The sequence below is a fragment of the Brienomyrus brachyistius genome, chromosome 17, assembly GCF_023856365.1.
Source record: "Brienomyrus brachyistius isolate T26 chromosome 17, BBRACH_0.4, whole genome shotgun sequence".
Taxonomy (NCBI): Eukaryota; Metazoa; Chordata; class Actinopteri; order Osteoglossiformes; family Mormyridae; genus Brienomyrus; species Brienomyrus brachyistius.
The window spans coordinates 2,850,222-2,870,627 of record NC_064549.1 but is presented as its reverse complement, the minus strand read 5'-3'; the positions used below and the strand labels follow the sequence as shown (position 1 = coordinate 2,870,627).

Sequence of the window (20,406 nt, the reverse complement as noted above, 5' to 3'; positions counted from 1 at the left end):
ACTTCGGAACCAGGGGAACGTTCTCACATGGATGGCAATCAATTGGCCTCTCACTTAGCCTGGAAAACGAAGCAACAATCTTCTCTACACGCTTGCAATTTCTGCTTGTTGACATGCTCAGTTTGTAATTACCTTCTGATTAAAAGCTGTTTCAGGAAGCTTCTCGCATTCGCCGTTGTCTGCGAGGATGGTTGTTAAAAGCAAATAAATCCCAAATCAGTCCAAATTCATGTCGGGAGCGGTGGTAGCGGCCCTCGGGAGAGAATGATGGAACTCAGTATGTTGTCAGCCTAAAAAAGTGTTTTCTTTAACTTGTATATAAATCAGTCACAGAAAATGGTTTTCTCAGCATCACAGCAAAAATGATCCAAAGCTGTGAACACAATGAATGTCCCCTTTGCCAGCTTTAGGTCGGGAATAAGCACCGACATCTGGCTGCGTGGTTCTCTGCCGCCCTGCACTGGCACTGTGGCCGCAGCGCCTTGGAACCTGCAGGGGTTCCACAGGAGGGAGGTGGGCTGTGTGATGAAGAAAAGGAGAAAAGAAAGCTGGCTGACATTAACTGGCCGGCCGCACTTAACGAATGTCTCGTTTGACCAGCTTGTTAGTGTTCCGGCTCGTCAGAGTGAAATGGTATCTGCATGGTTATGAGACCCCCCCCCCATGGCTGAGATGCCCCTGAGATGGTGAGCTGGGAAGGTGCATGTTGATGTCGGCATGTTGGGTGCAGGAATCTGAGGTCTCTTTAATCTCTGAAAGTCCAAGGCCTGGTCGATCTTCCCTGGGTGCCACAGACCAGAGAGCTGCTCTAATGGTTCTGAGAGGCAGTAAGCTGGGACAAAGCTTCATCCACAAGCGTCAAGCCCTCCCATCAGAATCGTGACCTTGCCGGCACCTGGGGTATTTTACCGTGTTATTAATCTTGAAGGACTCTGCAAGCTTGTTATTAGCCAGAAAGACCCATTGCATCATGCGTGATCCACAGCACAGCTGCACACCAAAGCACCTTGGGCCGTGTGTACGTGTGTGAATGCCCCCCGCACCAGTGTGGGGGAGGTTACAGTGGGAATGCCGTTGTGTGTGGACCCAAACCACGAGGCCCAACTCCTGCTTCACAGTGCTCAGTCTCATGGGCGTTGGCGTGAGGACATCTCTGTGTCATGCTGTAGTCTGACAGGTTAAGCTGTTTTGGGGCACCGGCATCTCCAGGCGAAGTCTCATAATCACTCCTGGTATCTAAACCAATCTGCAGATGGTTGCCATGGAAATATTCAGTAGTACATTTTGCAAAATTAGGCACAATTAATGTTAGTGTAATTTCACTGCTTTTTTGAGGGTATCGCTTTTCCAGATTTGTTAATTACCATGATACCCAGATACCCCTCGGGGAGAAACTCCAGAGGTTTGTTCTGCTCAGTTTGACTGCAGTGACTGAAATGGGAAAAAAATGACACCTCATTTTCTCAGTGTTTTTCTAAAGTTGGTTGTTAAAACCACTTGACAAGAAGTTGTACTGAAAAAGCTCCGGGTACTAAAAGGATCTTTTTAAACATATATCTACCTGTCATTACCTAGCTTTCCGTCTGTCACGGCGTGCTTCAGGTAGAGTCGGCGAGGGTGCGTTTACCGTTCCCCAGGCTGGTGGTTAGATCAGCCCTCAACACTCCGGTCTCCGGAAGGAGTGTGTCTCTGCAACATTGTGTCCTCAAAGAAGCTGACAAGGATCCATTCCTTCAGGGCTCGACAGAGCGACGCATGAGGAGAATAATAAAGGGAGAGCAGGAGGGAGAGAGGAAGAGAGGGAGGGAGAGGGATGGGGGAGGGAGACAAATACAAAGAGAGGGAGACAGAGAGATGGAGTGTGGAGAAGAGGGAGACAGAGAGATGGAGTGTGGAGAAGAGGGAGACAGAGAGATGGAGGAGGAGAAGAGGGAGACAGGGAGATGGAGGAGGAGAAGAGGGAGACAGAAAGATGGAGTGTGGACAAGAGGGAGATGGAGAGATGGAGGAGGAGAAGAGGGAGAGAGAGATGGAGTGTGGAGAAGAAGGAGAGAGAGAGATGGAGTGTGGAGAAGAGGGAGACGGAGAGATGGAGTGTGGAGAAGAGGGAGACAGGGGGATGGAGGAGGAGAAGAGGGAGACAGAGAGATGGAGGGAGAGAAGAGGGAGACAGGGAGATGGAGGAGGAGAAGAGGGAGACAGAGATGGAGTGTGGAGAAGAGGGAGACAGGGGGATGGAGGAGGAGAAGAGGGAGACAGAGAGATGGAGGGAGAGAAGAGGGAGACAGGGAGATGGAGGAGGAGAAGAGGGAGACAGAGAGATGGAGGGAGAGAAGAGGGAGACAGGGAGATGGAGGAGGAGAAGAGGGAGACAGAGATGGAGGGGGGAGGATGTACAGCAGTGATACGGTGAGCGAGTGTTCGTCAGCTTCAGTAAAGTGCAGATTTCCATTTTTACATCAATTTAAAAACAGCAATTCATCCATAATTAGAATCTCTAAGATCATTTTATTTTGCTGGTGTCTGAGCGTAAGTAGGCTAAGACCGTGTGTAGCTGTGACTTTCCGTAGCCCGACTTACCGCACCATCTCTGGGTGTGTTTAATTCAGGTGAGACTGCAGCACATCTGGCCACTCCTTGCCCCGGTGGCCTGTTGTGTGCCCGGTATTCGTCTGCTCCTACCAGATAAGGCTTATTCTCAGGTCGACAGGCAGAGGTCGTGAGAGCCAGTAAACCAAAGCTCCTCGAGATGGTGCAGAACTGCAGCCTGGGCTACAGGAGACGCCTTGAGGACTGTGGGTTGTTTACCCCAGTTGTGGTCATTTTCATACGTGGACTAACCTGCAGGGAGCTCCAGTTGCTGGCTCACAGTTCCTCAACGCTCTTCTAGACCCAAAACCCACCTTAAGCTGCTTGAGTTTTCACTTCTCCTGCTAACGTTGTTACTGCATCACTTTGGCTTTATCTGAACACTTCATCTGCACATACAGTGCTCTCCCACCTACCTCTATCTCCACGTAATTCTCATGCAGCACTTATTTATCTCTCAGCGGACACTCACAGACTCAACACGCCTGTACTGCGTCCATTTATCAACCAAGGATGGAGTTCTCTTTGCAGATGGACCAGTGTTTGTGTATCGCAGGTGTCGTCCTCCGCTGTAAGCCGTCATGGTGCCGCTGGTCACGGGAACATGAGTGCGCTAAAACCGGCATCATCATCTTTGTAGGACAGCTGCTGGCCCCAGGTGAGCCCAGGCTACTGCGGGACCCTCTATGAATGAGTATCGGTCGTTTGCATTGTGTCAGCTGGCGTCAGGGGCTTCACGACAGTCGCTCGATGCGAACCGCTCTCACTCGTCTAATTGTTTGTTGGTCTACAGCAGTGCTGGATAATTAGCGACCATGGAGTTTCGAGAGCAGTAAGTGTGTTATTTTGGGAAAGATGCAGATGGGAGCCAGGGGAACCAGGGGAGCCAGGGGAACCAGGGGAACTAGGGGAACCAGGGGAGCCAGGGGAACTAGGGGAACCAGGGGAGCCAGGGGAACTAGGGGAACCAGGGGAGCCAGGAGAACCAGGGAGAGCCAGGGAGAGCCAGGGGGAGCCAGGGGGAGCGGTTCGTGCTGCTTGTTGCCCTCGTAAGACTCCTGCATACCGCCGCGCTTTGATAATCCTGCCACGCCGGCCAATTCCTCAGTCTATGTATTTCTGGGAGCTTGTTCGTTTCTCCCCACAATCGTGTACTGGATATGCAAGTGGACGGGTGGAAGGATGGATGGATGGATGGATGGATGGATGGCAAGTGGCTCTCTCACAAAGCGGGAGAGAAGTGACACTCAACATACCTCCTTGTGGGATCCCGTGTGGCCTGGCGATGGCCACTTCCCATGAGCTGCTCCACTGCCGCCACCTTATGCCTCCATCTCCAGGCCTGGGTAAACATCTCTCCATCTCCAGGCCTGGGTAAACATCTCTCCATCTTCAGGCCTGGGTAAACATCTCTCCATCTCCAGGCCTGGGTAAACATCTCTCCATCTCCAGGCCTGGGTAAACATCTCTCCATCTCCAGGCCTGGGTAAACTGGGTAAACATCTCTCTCCACAGACACTCATGCAGGCTGAAGGGTCTATCGGTGTGGCTGATGAGCCCCGAGCCTCGCCTGGGGGGTGATCTATCCCTCCGCCGCGGCAGCGTCTCACGCGTAACGCGGTGATTTGGCTGCTGCCTTCCTCCTTTCCGGTTCCTTCTGGTTCAAAGAGGATGTTCCTCCTTTCTGAAGGCATGATAATTATGGCACATTTTAAGATGAGATAAGATTAAGGGACTTTATTGATTCCCAGGGGAAGCACAGCATGGTACATTGAGGACAGACACATATATTGCAAAGACGATGCACATGCAGAAAACAAAACGTAGGACAAACGAATTTAAAAAGAACACAAATAGAATATTATGAAAAAGAGAATACTAAGGAAATTAATATGAATTTAAAGATAGATTGATGTGTCTGTTGACGTCGGTGCTGCATTACTGTGTATTTTCACTGTCATTTTTTTCTCGGTCGAGTTTTGTCAGGACACCAGTCCTTCAAATGTGAATTAATTTGTACAATTATGGTCTGAATTCAATGTAAATTGGGCTGTATGTTCCGCTATCGGTGGAAGTTTCTTTCGAAAAGGAGAACCCCCTCTGACAGCCTCCATCGCAATGCAACCTCACCTTATAAATGAATTTGCCTTTTTTGCTCTTTGTCGCAGCTTTGGGGACACTTTGCGGGGGGGGGGCTGGGTTCACCATCCTCGGGAGCAGTGGGACCATTAAACGCGGATGACTGTCCTCGTGGCGGGAGATGCTGACCAGGGACTCGCATGCTTTTTGGTTTGCTTTCCTTTCCCATTCCCCCATTAGTTTGACTTTTGTTCTCATGACTTTCTCTGAGTGTGCACCAATAGTGCACCAATAGTGCACCAATAGTGCACAGAGGGCACAGAGAGCACAAGGTACAGCTTATGCACACTTTTCGGAATTTGGACTGACACTTTTTGGACTGACTTTTTGGAATATTTGTGGATGGGATTCGGGATGAAAACGGAGGTTAGGGTTAGATTTGCTGGTGTAAACGTGCAGCCATTCATACACATAAAACAAAAAATGCAAATAAACGATCAGAGGTGCACCGATCCGATATTCGGATATATTCCAGTATTGGTTATATTTGACTGATCTGTGTCCGACACTTACTTATTTAGTTTTGGCAGTCTGTAAAAAAAATTGCTCCTATTTCTTGTTAAATCGATTCGTATAATCAGTCGCATGACTGCTTTTTCCCATTTTAGATGTGTTTTTTGCGGCATTCAAGCTGAACGCTAACGCTGCATTCAGTCAATTTTCCACTCAGTGGGTGTGAGCGCAGTGACCCCGCCTGCTGTGACGTCACGCGCATACCCTTCGCAGTGCGAGGAGCCACATCAGATATGAGGGTGATGATCTGGGAGTGTGTTACACTTTTAAAAACAGCCAGTAGCACAGGGAATTTCAGTCTTTGTAAAAGTTTTCGGAGGTGGAAGCAACGCTTAGTGGAAAATCTCATCAAAAAATGCAATTGTGCGACGTGGGTAATATGGAAAAAAGCAATGGATGATTTGGGCGTCCCTGGCTTGGCCTGTTCTGCACACTCACTGTTGCTTGTGATACACGAGGGGCTGCGATCACAGTGAAGTGTAAGTGACGCTGTAGCCAGTGGGAGAAACACCGTGGGCCATTTTAAAAGCCCGCTTTTGCCGGACACTCCAGCTGAACTGCAAATGCATCAAAAATGCTTCAAACAAGATGTACAAATGAGGCACAGCAGTACATTATGTGTTTCTAGCAGCCTAATTTAAGATTTTTTGCCATACATTTTTTTCATTTGTATTTACTAGTTTAAAAAAATATTGATAATATATAAAGTATAACCATATATTATATAATCGTCTATTATATTACAATATTTAAGTAAAACAAGGTTTTGTATCAGAATCGGCATCGTATCGGATATCGTATCGGGATCGGATCCGAACTGAAAAAATGTAGATCGGCCCACCCTTATTTACACACAGATATACACACAGCATGAGAGTCTACGGTTCAGACCTCATCTTTTTTAACTGGGTTTGTAGCCTCTCCACCTCAAGGCAGATTGTGGGTTACATGTGACCTCCAGAGCCGAGCCGGAGGTATGAGCACAGCTGACAGAGACAGGCTTCGCTGCTCAGCTCCTCGGAGGTGTGATGCCCACGCGCGCATCCGCATCCGGGCCTACATCTCCACGGTTGCCCCGGCAACAGGACAGTCGGCTGATAACCTGAGTGCAAAACATACCCAGAAAGAAGCAGTAAAAGTTAAACATGAGGCTTCAGGTGGGTGGTTCTTCCTGCTGGAGGTGCGGCCTGACGTCTCCCCGCTCCCCCCTGCCCGGCCATGCTCCTCCCATTACCAGCCATTAGATTCGTCTCTTCATGCAAATCACTGCTGTTAGCAGAAGAAGCTAGCCAAGACTGACATGGGCCCCACTTAGTGTAATTATTGTCTGCCGGCGATGGAGAACGCAGCCCTCAAAGGATCAGAAAGGCGAGTTGAGGGCTTAAATGCCAAGGCCAATTACAGTACAAGGCCCTAGCTAATGAGAGGCATTTTCGAACACAGCCCTCTCTGCGACGCCCAGCTAGGGCTGCAGGAAAACCAATCTGGAAGATTTGTGAGTTAGGATGTCACGTGGGGAGGGGTGGTAGCACCTGCTGCCTCTCCTCAGATCACAGTGCCTCAGCCGCAGCCATAAAACTTATCTGGATGTGTGGCAGCTCAAATAATATCTGAGTTCTTCAGGCATGAGCTAGGAATTTATTGTGAAAAGCATCAGTGAGTGATTGGGAATGCCCAGCTGTGCCAGGGTACCGATTTAGCTCTGGACTGTCCTATAGAGGAGGAGTGTGGAGGTTTTGTCTGTGTGCTGCGGCACCAGCGGGGGCTTGGCGTGGGCAGAGGGGCTGCCCACTCCCTCCACGGGACGTGTGGGTAAATGCGGAGGCTCTTCGTCCTTTGAGGTGCTCCTGCCTTTTGGCCCTGGCCACCTTCCATCTCGGCGGCTCACTGCGGTCCCGCACTGGCACTGGAGCGCACCGCTCGATTCCTCCATTAGCCTCAGGGGTATTTATCTTCATTGGTGCTCTTTTGATGCGCATTACCAGCAGCCCCGTCCCGAAGGGACGTATTGCGTCTGGCCCATTAGAGCCTTCGCTGGAATCCCAGACCGGCGTCTGTGTCTCTGTCTTCTGGAAACTCCAGCTACCGACTTGGTCCATCTGATTTTCTTGGGGTTCAGATGGAATGTGGGGTTGGCTCATTTAACCAAGTCTGTATACTCAGGCGGACATGATTCCAAAAAGATGTTATTCATTAAGGGGATTTGTGTCCTCGTTAAGAGAAATCACTACTGCTATACTAGTGATTGAAGGATTGGAAAGCCAGCTAATGAGTGTGTGCGTGTGCGCATGTGCGTGTGCGTGTGTGAATGTGTGTGTCTGAGAGAGATGTAGTCCTGCTGTCAGAGAATAACAGGCAGACAGTCAGGGGTCCTGCGCCCCTAACATGCTTATTGATTTGTGCAGCTACCTGCAGTGGGAAGGTTCAGGAAAAGTGCATCGCTAATCCCTTAAATCACAGTGAAAATGTTAGTAAGATGGGGGGGTGGGAGTCTGAGGCCCTGCAGGCCCCCTGATGAAGAGGCGGGTCTGTGATTGCGATTATTATTATCATTATTATTACTGTTATTAAGATGATGAGATCAGATGCACTGATCCCAGGTGCAGGCAAAGAAATATATACTGCAGATCCTCAGAAAGTGCAAAGGCTGAACACAGAGCAGTGAAGACAAATAAACATTGAAAGGTGCATGAAGAAAACATCCTGAGAAATAAGGAAATAAATCATTATGAATAATAAATAACTTAGCAGACGGTATACATTCAATCATATGTGCAAACAGATATTATTATTGTAATTATTATAATTATTGTTACAGCTTGGTAGCCCCCCCTTTGATGACGGCGTGAGTCTCCGCGTGTGTCTGGGGCGCCGCCGATCAGCGAGAGGTGCAGCCCTGAGATGAGTTCGCTGCGTGTTACAGGCAGTAAAGCGCGTGCGGCTTAATGATGCCGGAATGACGATGGCATGCCTTTGTTTACGCTTCCTCTCCTTATTTCCCCAGCAGCCGAGGAATGTGTCTGTAAATGACTTCCTACATCCTCTCTTGGATAATGACTCTCTTAATGTAATCTTGTTTCTGTAAGGTGGGAGTGGGGAGGGGGGAGTTAGTGCCGCATGGCGACGGGCTGACGGGGGCCAGGCGGGCTTCACTAGTTAATTGCGCCAGACGGACTATGTGCCGGGGTTCTGGTGGGGGGGGGTGGGGGGGGTTGTGATATCATCCTTTGCAGTGGTGGGGGGGGGTTTAGCCCCTTACCTGCCCTGCACACTGGGGTCCTGGTGGGGGGGTTGTGATATCATCCTTTGCAGTGGTGGTGGGGGGGTGGTTTAGCCCCTTACCTGCCCTGCACACTGGGGTCCTGGTGGGGGGGGGTGGTGGTTTAGCCCCTTACCTGCCCTGCACACTGGGGTCCTGGTGGGGGGGGTGGTGGTTTAGCCCCTAACCCTAACCCTGCACACTGGGGTCCTGGTGGGGGGGGGTGGTGGTTTAGCCCCTTACCTGCCCTGCACACTGGGGTCCTGGTGGGGGGGGTGGTTTAGCCCCTAACCCTAACCCTGCACACTGGGGTCCTGGTGGGGGGGGGGTGGTTTAGCCCCTAACCCTAACCCTGCACACTGGGGTCCTGTGTTTCGTGCTGGTCGCATGGTGCTGGAACCACGAGCTTCTCCCTCCTGTGCATCTTCCCAAAAATGCCAGCAGGGGTGGGAGGTCATGTGACGCTGTGTTTTCGCCACATGATCGATGATGGCGAAACGCCCCCCCCCCCCCCCCCCCCATTCATTTCACGGTTGTCTTCCCTGACAATTCATGAAACAGAAATTGACCATTTTAATCATCATAAAAACCTGAAAGTATAATATCTGATTTTCCTGTTTGAACCCTTTGCTGGCTGGTGGTTTTGGGCCGAGGGACAGTGAGGATGCCACAGAATCGCTCTTTAGGCAGACATTGCTATTGATCTGTAGCCATTTATCTATATGCCAGGGAGAGGGGACTGATCTGATGCTTATTGAGTGCTGTACTGACAGCAGGGCATCCTGGGTAACTATTAGTGACAGCAATAATGGACGCCAAGCGCCTGTGCACCCTAACCTGCGTCCGCTTCCTCACCGCTGCCAGTCAAGCCAGCTCCCCTGCCTTCTCCCACAATCCCGTGCTAATTAGCGGCTTTGCGGTAACTCTGCAGCCTGCGCTGACATCCGTTGTTTTGCACGTCGGCGCTCGGCAGCCCCTGGCTGTTGGGGGGTGGGGGGTTATTGAGGAAGGAGGTTATTAGAAGGTAACGAGCCGTGTCTCCAGGATGGGGGCCGAAATGTGCAGCTGGACCTGGGGGCACGTTGTGGGGGGGGCTGGGAGGCTGGTGGCACTCTGCTAAAATATTTCATGGTAGTGTGTGCATGTGTGAGGGTCGGTGGGGGGTGGGGGGTGGGGTTCATCAGCTGAAATAGAAGGCGAGTCGTGGGTGATTCTGACGGACAGCCGTGTGCCGGGGCGACTGTCGCCGGTAATTACCATCAGTAAATAGCAGAGCGGGGGCGTTGCCTATCTTCCGGGCCGGTGTGCTTCCAGAGGTGTATCAGGGAGCTACAGTTGCATTCCTGGCTTCATGACACTCCATGACGCTCTTCTGTGTCACTGTGGGGCGGGGGGGGGCTGACGGGATGTGCTGTTCGACGAAGAGGCGGAGCCAAATCCAACATCCTAGCAGCTTGAACATGTAACAGATGCCTGCACAAATTTCAGGAAGTCAGGGAATACCTCAACTAAACCTCGACTGTCAACTGAACGTGTGACTGGAATGTTCTGGAACACTGCACCTCCAAGGACTGTTCTAACTGACATGTATACAAATCTCAGCCATAAGGTCAGCTGCGGATTCTCAGATTGGTGGAGAGTAAGCCACACCCCCATCTCCCCCTTGTATGGGCATGGACAGTTTGGGGCTGCCTGGCACTCCCTCTGTTCTGTCCAGGCAGAGGAGGCCTCCCGAACATGGAAACCCTAGAGGTCTCGGTGCTGCGTTTGCGTTTTTCGTCCTGGGAAAGCGTCCGACCGGCCCCCAAACATGCCATCCTGCATTCCCCCTGGGGGCCCCTCCCCCTGAAGAGATCACCTGTAGCCCCCACTCCCTGCTGTATCACCATCTCTTAAAAGCGCTGTGCTGATTCGGCAGCTCCACGATGAGCTGGGTGTGAGCTGGCTACCCCCGAGCACGGCACACCTCCCTCACGCAGCCGTTTTCACTGATAAATCAACATCTGTTGCAGGCTGATTGCTTCAGTTGCATTTTGCTGTTGTTTGTTTTTGAAGCTGGGATTTTGAAGCTGGGATTTTGAAGCTGGGATTTTGAAGCTGGGATTTCCTTAAAATGAAGAGAAGACATTTACTTCTGCTGACCAGCCCCACGAGGCCCTTTTAGAGAGATGAGAAGGACCTGATTGAGATCTCGCCCTCGAGTTCCTTTTGGGAACTCCCCCGATGGAGCTGGAACAGTCAGAAGATTCCTGCCTTAGGCTCCCCAAAAGCCTCAGCTGCTGCCAGCGGCTGTGAGCCTGGCTTTGGGCAGAGTTCAACCTCTGTCAACATCGGGGGTCCCACTGGCACCTAGAGGATTTTGGGACAGGCAGGCGACCGGGTGATCACTGCATCCGCACATCCCCCTGTGTTGTGATCTTGCATAAAAGGTACCTGACTGTGTGAGTGCCTCGCTGGGGCTTTTGCGGAGGCAGGGGGGCAGCTGGACGTGCCCTGTATTCAAATGCCCCCTCGGCTTCTCGGCCTGTAATCAGCTTAAGCGTGTCGGGCTCCAAGCACATCTCCATGACAGTGATGACATTTCCCAAATGAGCTTCAGCGCACACCACATTGGCAAGACTGCCACCGCTGCCACCCCGCCCCGCCCCCTGGGGGATTCAGCTTCCCCTGCAAGGTCAGGGCGGGCGGCCCCATGACTTCACCCCCCCTGGAAGTGAGCCCGTCTCAGTCACTTAATAAGCTGCCTTATCGGCCCACTGACATTAGGGCACTCAGCGTGCTGAGAGACCGCAGTCTGCTTTTACGTTTTTGTATTCCTGCCCTGATTCCTGGTCCCCGACTCCTGCTCCCTGAGTCCTGGTCCCCTGGTCTACTCTGCAGTGGTGTTGGGGACCGTGGGACAGTAAACCCAGAATCGAGGGAGGACGATCGAGTTCGGGGTGCTCCTAATTTGGACTGTTGGTTGTGGAATTCAGGAATATGCATTTAAGTGCTTGTGTCATAACAAGGAGCTGTGTACTAATCTAGATTAGCTGCTGCTGTACTGTTAAGCTTCTCAAATGACTCCTACATGTCCTGCTCCTCTGGGACTGTAGTACTGAGTTTTCAGAGCTGCTCAGTTCCAGCAAGGGCATCAGAACATCTCTCAGAAGACACGCGACAGATCCAAACGATGGGTATCGCACACACTGACCCGGTCCAGTCCAGGTGGGAGCTGCTGTAGGTTTTGAATTGACAGCACTGAGTTCCTGCAGGGAATCGGAGAGGAACATCTGTGTGGCGAAGGGCGGAGCGGCGGCCCTTATGATGCGGAGCAGATGTTACGATGGGAACCCGGAGCTCTGTGCCAGGTTGCCATGGCAGCATCGATGGCCATACTGGAGATCTGGTAAGGACCCAGGTGGGCCTATCCACACAGCGGCGTGAATCAGCCAGGCGGCGCTCCTGCTGTGCGCTCTGAACTCGCTCTTTGTGTGTCCGTGGGCGATCGTGAGAAGATACAGCAGGACTTTTTTTGAGAAACAGAATGGTTTCAAACAGAAAACAAACAAACCACCGGCGTCTCTGACGGCGGACGGCAGCTCGGCCCCCCGGCAGCCCTTAGTTTGGAGCTCTCCAGGCATGACGCCCCCCCACCTGGTACCTCGGCCCAGCGACATTAGAAAGCTTTCACACTGCTGCTCTGTTTGATTGGCTGGAGCTGTGCAGGGCCCATCCGCTTATCGAAAGAGCGAGTCGAGGCAAATATTTGGGCTAGCTCTGTTTGTGCTGTACCGTTTGATTGTGTGGTCTGAATTCTTAATAATTCCACAGAAATGCAGCCAAAGAAGATGGAGGCCTTCAGAACTTAGTGGGAGGGGTTAATGTGCTCTGCAAATCACAGTTAACCAGAAAGGACATGGGTGGGGCTACTGCGTTCCACCAATCACTGCCTCAGGATGAACGAAGGCTTAACCAGTCAGCGAGTAACAGTAAAGCCGCCCCCTGCAAGCTTTGTAGCCTTATTTCTCCACTATCTTCTGCAAATGCTTCAGCAGATGGGAGTTTTCTGCCCTGTTGGAATGAGCTACATACTCATGGTGGCTTTTATGATCTGTAATATCACACAATGAAAGACATTAGGATTTACAGCACGTGGGCGATTATTATTAATATCGCAGATTGTTTGGGGTAAACAGGGCTGCCCATCCAAGGGTCTGTTTGTTTAGTGATTCTGATTGCGTTCACTGTTTGATAGTCATATCTCCCAGGTGCACTGAGAGGACGTTTTCCGAACATGGATCCGTTACAACAGGTCCTCGGTGGCATCCATACACCCCGACGGATTGCCTGGGAGGAGCTGCCGGCTGTGTGTTTTCATTTAAACCCATAAAACAATCCCTCCGCACCAAACAGTCGCACTTCTGTGAAGGGGAGCATTCCAAGGGATGTTTGAAGCTTATGAAGAGGCGATGTTGCCACCAGTCTCTGCTGTCCTCAAGGTCACAGGAGACACAAAGCAAATTAGAGAGCTGATATTTACAGTCTCAGCACAGTTTTGTCCTAGAATGAGAAGTAAAGAGATGATATTTCTCTCCGGTTAGCCCAAATTAACAGGATAATGGGCTAATCGCTACAGGAAATACTCGTAAATGGATTCTTCGGGGTAACATCCTAATTAGCTGCCTTCATTATGAAATGTTATGCGAAAAAAGAAGAAACCTCAGATATTGATGTAAAATTATGAATCTGTCCGTGTTTCAGACGTACTTGTACTGAATGAACCAGGAAATTAGTCTTATTCCGGGAGTTAAATGTGTGCTGTGTGGAAATCTGTATTGAAGACGGTTAAAGGTTTGACTCTCACAAATTCTCCCAGCTGAATCTCAGTTTAATGCCCACCCCACCGCAGAGGACCGGTTATAAAACCCTTTCTGTACGCACTGAAAGATGAGGACGCCCACGCAAGCAGTTGCGTAACACGGTGCGCTGTGTTAGCTGCCGATTCAACAAAGGATTCACTTCACATGGGCTGCCAGGGATGGCTGCAGTAACGTCCCCCATTCCTCAGCCCTAGCGCCCCCAAGGGGTGTGTGACATCGCCACTATGCCGGCCCGTTCGCAGTATTTTAATCTTTATGGGCTTTTATGTCATCCTCGAGGAGGGTTCCTCACGCAGAATTCCCGAAGCGTCATGCGGCAGCGTGTCTTCCTGAAGTGATTCCGAGCTCCCGGTCTCTCTATCAGACCCTGATGCAAACAAAATGGCTGCAGCTCGCCCCCCTGACGCATCCTGTCCCCCTCCCTCCATCACGAAAGGAGAGGGACGGTTGTTTTTTTGGGATCTGCCATAGGGTTGGTCACCAGTCAGGTGCAGGCCGCGTGCCTAGAGGGTGAGACTTTGTGATTATTATTATTATTATTATTATTAGGAAGCTGCTCCATCGAGTAACTACTCTGCTATTTAGCTGCTGTGTGAAGCTCCATAGCTAGTTACACTGTCTCCATGACAACGGGCTTCCGCCGCACAGATGATGAAGACACTGGAACGACGGCGTCTGTCCGCTAATCTCCCTGTATCTTAATTGGAGACACAGCACCGAGCGCTCGCTCGCTCGCGGCCGCCTCCAGCATCAGGCCACTTGGTGGAGCCCAGTAGGGCTGCTTTGTGACACGCTCTGGTCGCATCAGACGTCAGGCTCCTCGTGTGAGACGGCAGAACACGTCACCCCGTCTCCGGCCGTTTGTCAGAATTAGGGCCAGCTGCAGACCGGGCGCCTTGATGGATGGCGGGTCCTCACGTCCCTGAACACCTGGCCAAGGCTACGGCTCGCAGATTAATGGCAGCCCCTGTCCTTCGCTACTGTATGCCCCTCCCAGAACACATGCAGAACTGTCACATGTTCTGGTGTCGATTACTTAAAGCCCCTCGTGTGAGAATGATATAGTTGCTGTTTTACTGTTATGAAATTTATATGTTATGAAATTTATAAGTTCTCAGGGACTGTGAGTCATGAATGCACACACACACACGCACACACACACACACACACATACACACACACACACACGCACACACACACACACACACACACTAACATTTTTGGAAAATATGTGATGGATTCAGGCTCAGATTCCTGTCTGACTGGGTCTGTAGGATTTTTTGCATGATGAACCGGAAGCTGGTGTTTCTCCGCGTGATGCGGTATGAGCGATGGAAGGACGTCATCACCGGCGGGGACAGGGTGGAGACTTAGACGGCTTCACTTGGTGTCCTGCGCTGAAGTCGGGCCGGTACTGCGTCCGGAGGCCACCCCACCAGAACGGAGTCCGGCTGCCAAGCCTTTCTGTTTGTAAATAAAGGCCGGGAGACTCCCACGCTCTGAACGCCGCAGCTGCGGAGCTCGGCGTCGCCAAAATCCACCCGAGATGGGGGCGGCTGCTGCGGGCGCCAATCGATTCCAGCCCAGAGCGCTCAGCTCTGTGCGGGGGGGGGGGGGGGGGGGAATCGATCAGAGCGCATTCAGAAAGCAAAACCTTTATTTATCAGGTGTAGGAAAAATCTGTAAAACAGGCATTTCTGCAGCTCGACACAACAAACCCTCCAGGTTTCGGCTCTTTGGCCAAATGCAGGAAATTCTTTGTTCTGCTTCTCTCACTTTTTTGTGTTATAAAGGATGATAAAAGAGGCTCCTATCTGCCCCCCCTTTTCATCTAGTGTGGGGGATGAATCTTATTATACAAGATGATACACGGGTAGGAAGCCTTTTCCACACCGAAGCCCACAGACCATGAATGGCTGTGGAAATAAAAACTGCCCCCCTGGTCACCTTCCCTGATGAGATTTATCTTTTACTGTTTTGTTCCCTTCATTCACACATCTGTCCATCCATTCATCTGTTTTCTCTATCGTCCCCTTTTAACCAGAGAGAGCGGTTTCATTAAGGCCCTTTGTATATGTGTGTGTGTGTGTTTTTTTTGTTTTTTTTTTGGGGGGGGGGGGGGGGTACCGCTTGGTTATTAAAGCGTCACACAAAGAAATTAAATCAATTTAATTTGTCCATTCAAAATTTGAATCTCATGTGCCCTTTGAGATTTGTGTATTATGCATTGCAGGCAGCAGGTGGCGTAGTGGCTAAGAAGCGGCTGCGGGTTCAAATTCCATGGAGGGGTGGATGAAGGTGCCGTTGTGAAGAGCAGGAGATATATAAAGCAAAGTGTAATCACGTTATATAAAATGAAAAAGGATTAACTCGTGAAATAAGCGTAACAGTAACAGCAGACAGTCTATCTGTACAGAGGACTGAGCAAACTTGATGATAAATGAATTATTGTCGCGGCACCCTGCCACTTTCGACACAAACTGGAGGGCACAGCGGATATTTATAACATCTCGCTCGGAGGTTGTTCAACAAAAAAAGTCTCCCCTGCGTGTCACAAACACGGCCTCTGGTGATAGGCAAGCCTTCCTCATGGACTCCCGGTGCTCCGGCTCGCTCTGATTGGCGGGACGGAGCAGAGGTCCCGCCCCCTTTGTCACCAGATCTCGATCCGTGGTGGGGGGGTGGGGTGATGGGTGATCGGGACCGTCTCTGATGCTGCAGGTTGTGGCAGGATCCAGCGATGGTGTCAGATCGTCTCGGTAGGGAGGAGACACCGAAGGGGTGTGTGTGACTGTAATCGCTGCATGTTTAGGGTTTCAGACGGTTAATCACGGGGTCTAGCTTGTTGTGATCGCTGTTCTCCGGGAACCTGGGTAGGAACCGGCTGTAAAAATAGAAGTTCTGTTTTCCATCCTGATTTTACAGAGAGGAGAAACGTGTCTGAGGAGGGCTGTGCTCGTTTTAACGAGAGTTCAGTATGAAGAGGCGGTTTGGTTTATTTTGGAGGTTATAACACCTGAGAAACAAATGGGTGTGGTCTCCTGCCACCTGCCATCACACCCCCCTCCCTCCACTATGTTGATCCCATCAAATGATCTCTCCTCAGAGATCGGGGGGGGGGGGGGGGTGATCCACACTGGTGTGAGCATGACGGACTGTGGTAAGGGGAGCTCAGTAATGTGGGGTGATTGATTGTGGGTGCTCATTCGCTGTGTAGGGTTTTCCGTGTGTGTGTGTGTGTGTGTGTGTGGGTTGATACGTGTGTGTCGGCCCCCGTGTATGTACATGTGGGAGAAAGCCGGCAAGCTTTTCACCGTGTCAGCGCTCAGGCCAGCGACCGTGAACTCCTCCTTCAGTAATGGAGCTAGCGAGCAAACGTGGACCGTGACGAGGTGAGGCAAGGCGGACTCCGGACCGCTGACCACAGAACAGTTCCAAAGAATTTATCGCCCCCCCAGGAAGCTGCTTATCCAACAGAGCTAATAAAAACCTTCATTACCGCCCCCGGCACGGATTGCAGCGTTACGGAAACTCCGACTCTGTAAATACATACATAATTTATTATTATTTATCATTACTGTTATTTTCCGAAGAAAATTGTCCGCATTTTACATTCTTATAACAGATTTTTCCCTTCAGCCAACCTGCTCAGCTGCTGCAGGTCGACCTTTTCAGGGTTTGAGCCTGCTGCCCTTCGGATTGGCACCAGCCCCAGGTGTCCCGACCATAGAGTTCTTGTGCCACTTTGTATGTTTCGCCGTTAAGGGGGACAGGCCACCTTCACGTTCCGTGGTTAATTGCAGTTCTCTGGCTCGCGTCGCCTTACACAAGCCGCTGTTTCGTTCACTGGAATAAAAGTAGCATGGGGATATAAAGGTCTGTTTCCCCTCTAGTGTTTTGTTTTTGCAGCGCGTTTCTACGGATCCTTGGTGCCCGGATGCAGTGCACTCATCCTTACTGTGCCTGGTATTTGCATTTACATTCACCGCCTCCTTACCTTGTTCCCCACAAACGCTGCATCAGATGTGATTTACGGACGAGAGGAATGGCTCAGGCTGGAGGCTCACTTTCCAGGAGCTACTGAATTCCAGCAGCAGAGTATTGTGGGTATTTCGTGGGCCACCAGCACGGTTGTGGCCTGTCCTGCCAGGCAGTATGTCACCCTGCCCTCGAGGCCTCCATGTGTCGCTGCTGGCCCTCCTCACTTCCTTTACCCCTCGGCCCCATTTATGTCTCAGGGCCAGCCGCTCCTTCGGGATTCTGTCTGAGGGGACATTGTCCGCCAGGTGGGGGCACCGGTGAGACCCTCTTTAACCGGGCTGCAGCGATATTGTGGTCGTCATGCCATCACTAGGTTCTGGCTCCCGTTCAGCCGTCTTGCCAGGTCTGACCTGGTACCGACAGACCCAGTACAATCGGAGGCTCGCTGCCCCGGGGGGGTAGGTTATGGTGCCCCATGTGGTTTGCCTCGCAGCGATATGACCCGCTGCGATGGCCAGCCAGGCGAGAGGAGGGGGGGGCAGCGTGCCATCTGCCAGACGGCTTCACGGACGCTTTGGCCTCCCCGTCCCGGGGGGGAGCGTGGCGCTCTGCCACCGGGGCTCGGCTGGCAGGATGCGGGCTGACGGGGGCTTCTGGTGCCTCTGGCCGCCCAGGCAGTAAATGTGATCCGTGACCCAGTTTAGCAGCGGGGACTGTCTGACTATGATAGGTCTGCTGTCCTCACTGGAGCGCCACGGGAAGTGGATTCGGGGCGTACGAGCGCGAGAAAAACGTTAGCGATGTTAAAATGAAGACTGACCATCTACCATCAGGGGTGTCTACACCACGACGAGCCCGAATGGGCCTGGAACGTGACGATCTGAAGCAGCGTTCATTCATTCATGTGTAAATTTTTGTTTACATCGCTTGAATGAAATGATCCTCGGATGCTGTTATATGGCAACACATTAACACTTAAATCTCCCAAAGAAGGAAACCTGTCAGTCTATCAAGACAAATCTGAATATGGACATTTGATGATTTCTCTCTTCCTGTGTCCTCAGTTAAAAACCATCTACAGAAGGCTTGGGAGATAAACAGACTTCTGTCCCTATAATTTATTGATGACTGTGTGGTGTTTTCCTGTGACAAGAAGTTTGGGAGTAATTTATTTTTGGGGGCTTTGGATGACAAAAACCAAAAAGACACGTCCTGAGGCAGGATTTTCCATCCTTCTGAGACGTAAAATGTTTAATTTAACGCCGGAACAGAGTGACCATATGGGCCCCCGTCTCATAAACGATTAGGTGCCAAATGTTCGCCTTGGCAGGGCTGTGATTCGAGAGTTCAGCGCTTCTGTCCGCTCACGCATGCAGACGCTGTCGTTTGCTGCCTTTTCCACCCCACCCTGCTCAGGGGAGATCACCCACCATGCCACGCGCCCCATGCTCGCCGAGTGCAGCCCCCACGTGTCCGTGTCATGGGGAATGGGGCTCCAGAGGGGTCTGTGGAGACCCCAACATTCAGGGTGAGCGTACAGTGAGATGACATTGGTCCGTAGAAAGCGAATCAGGAGTCCAGCATATATGCTGCGGTTTTTGTTGCGATTGTACCCACCTGCGCTAAAGGCAGGCAGACCCCGCTGTGGAGACGGGCAGTACTCAGCTGTGAGTGTCGTTTGTCTCAAAGCATCTCTGTTGTCATCTTCAGCTACATGATCTGTGAGTCACGCACTGTGATGAAATTTTGGTGGTAATGCACAAAGCAGTAATCAGTAGAATATAAATTTGTAACACATCTGAAGATTACATATTGAGACATGGACATAAAACAGACAGAAAAACACATTTTAAATACAGTTATGCTTAGTTGCATAGCTGATAATCCATTGTCTATACATGAAGATGTTTCATCAGAACAATTAATCTCAGTCAGACAGAGATCCTGGGTTTATGAGAAAGTAGATGGTTTAGGGTTTGATGTATGACGGCTGCTGGCCGCGGGGTTTGTATACGCGTGACGTTCGGAGGGAGGGCATCAGCATAGACTCACACTGATCCATCTGCCACCTTTTTAAATGCATCCAGTGTTCAAGGTACCGTGCCTGTGCTTAACGCCTGCTGTCATTGTCACAGACGAATATCACCCCTCCCTGCTTTGTGCCTCATGTTCTTCTGAAGAGTTTTCCAAGACCTGCATCTTCCCACCACAAATCTTCGGAAAAATAACACCTGAGACTGCTTATTTTAGGAAATACTATATTTAGCTCCCGGAATTCTGCTGTGAAGGAGACATCTGCACTTTCTGAAGACGATCTCCTGGATGTGTGTGTGGATGTTTTTAGGAGTAATTCTCTTTATTTTTAATCGGTCGCTCTTGTTCTCCTCAGAGTCCAGGTGTTTGTGTTGTTCAGCTGCTTCTGGGGGGCTGATGCGGGAGACCCTCAGTGTCCCTGTACTCAACATGTAGGGATTTTTATTGACACAGAATCGGCTACAGGGAGATGAATCGACTGCCCTGTCGGACTGAGGTCGCATCCCAAGTCTTATAGCTGCTTGCACAGGGGCAGAGACCCTCCTCTTTCAGGCAGGGGTGGGGGGCTTTGCCAGTGACGCGTGACCCAGTGATCTGGGGCTCAGACCACAGGACTTCTGTAAGACTTCCTGGGCTGAAAGCTAATCTAACTATTATTACAATTTCATTGTTATAATTAGTAGTAGCAGCAGTAGTAGTATTTCATAATGATTCCATAAATCATATTAAATTCAATTTGGAATCAGTTTGAAGTCCATCCATCCATCCATCCATCCATCCATCCATCCATGTTCCACACACTTATCCTGCTCAGGTTTGGGTTGGAGCTCTGGAGTCCATCCCAGGCAGCACAGAGCATGGGGCCGAGTTCACCATGGACGGGATGCCAGTCCATTTCAGGGCACATACACACAGCACATCCTACTGTGAAAGCCAAGCAGCACAGGGAGAACATGCAGGCTGCACACACACAGAGCAGAGACTAGATCCCAGCCACAAGCCCAGCCGTGCTCCTTTTCAAATCACAGA

At 50.9% G+C, this 20,406-nt stretch overlaps 1 protein-coding gene across 2 annotated transcripts in view; it reads left to right on the top strand.

The window, feature by feature from the left end:
- Positions 1 to 20,406, top strand: part of grm5b (glutamate receptor, metabotropic 5b) — a 56,779-nt gene that overhangs the window by 18,866 nt on the left and 17,507 nt on the right. The gene's annotated exons all lie outside the window — the stretch shown is intronic.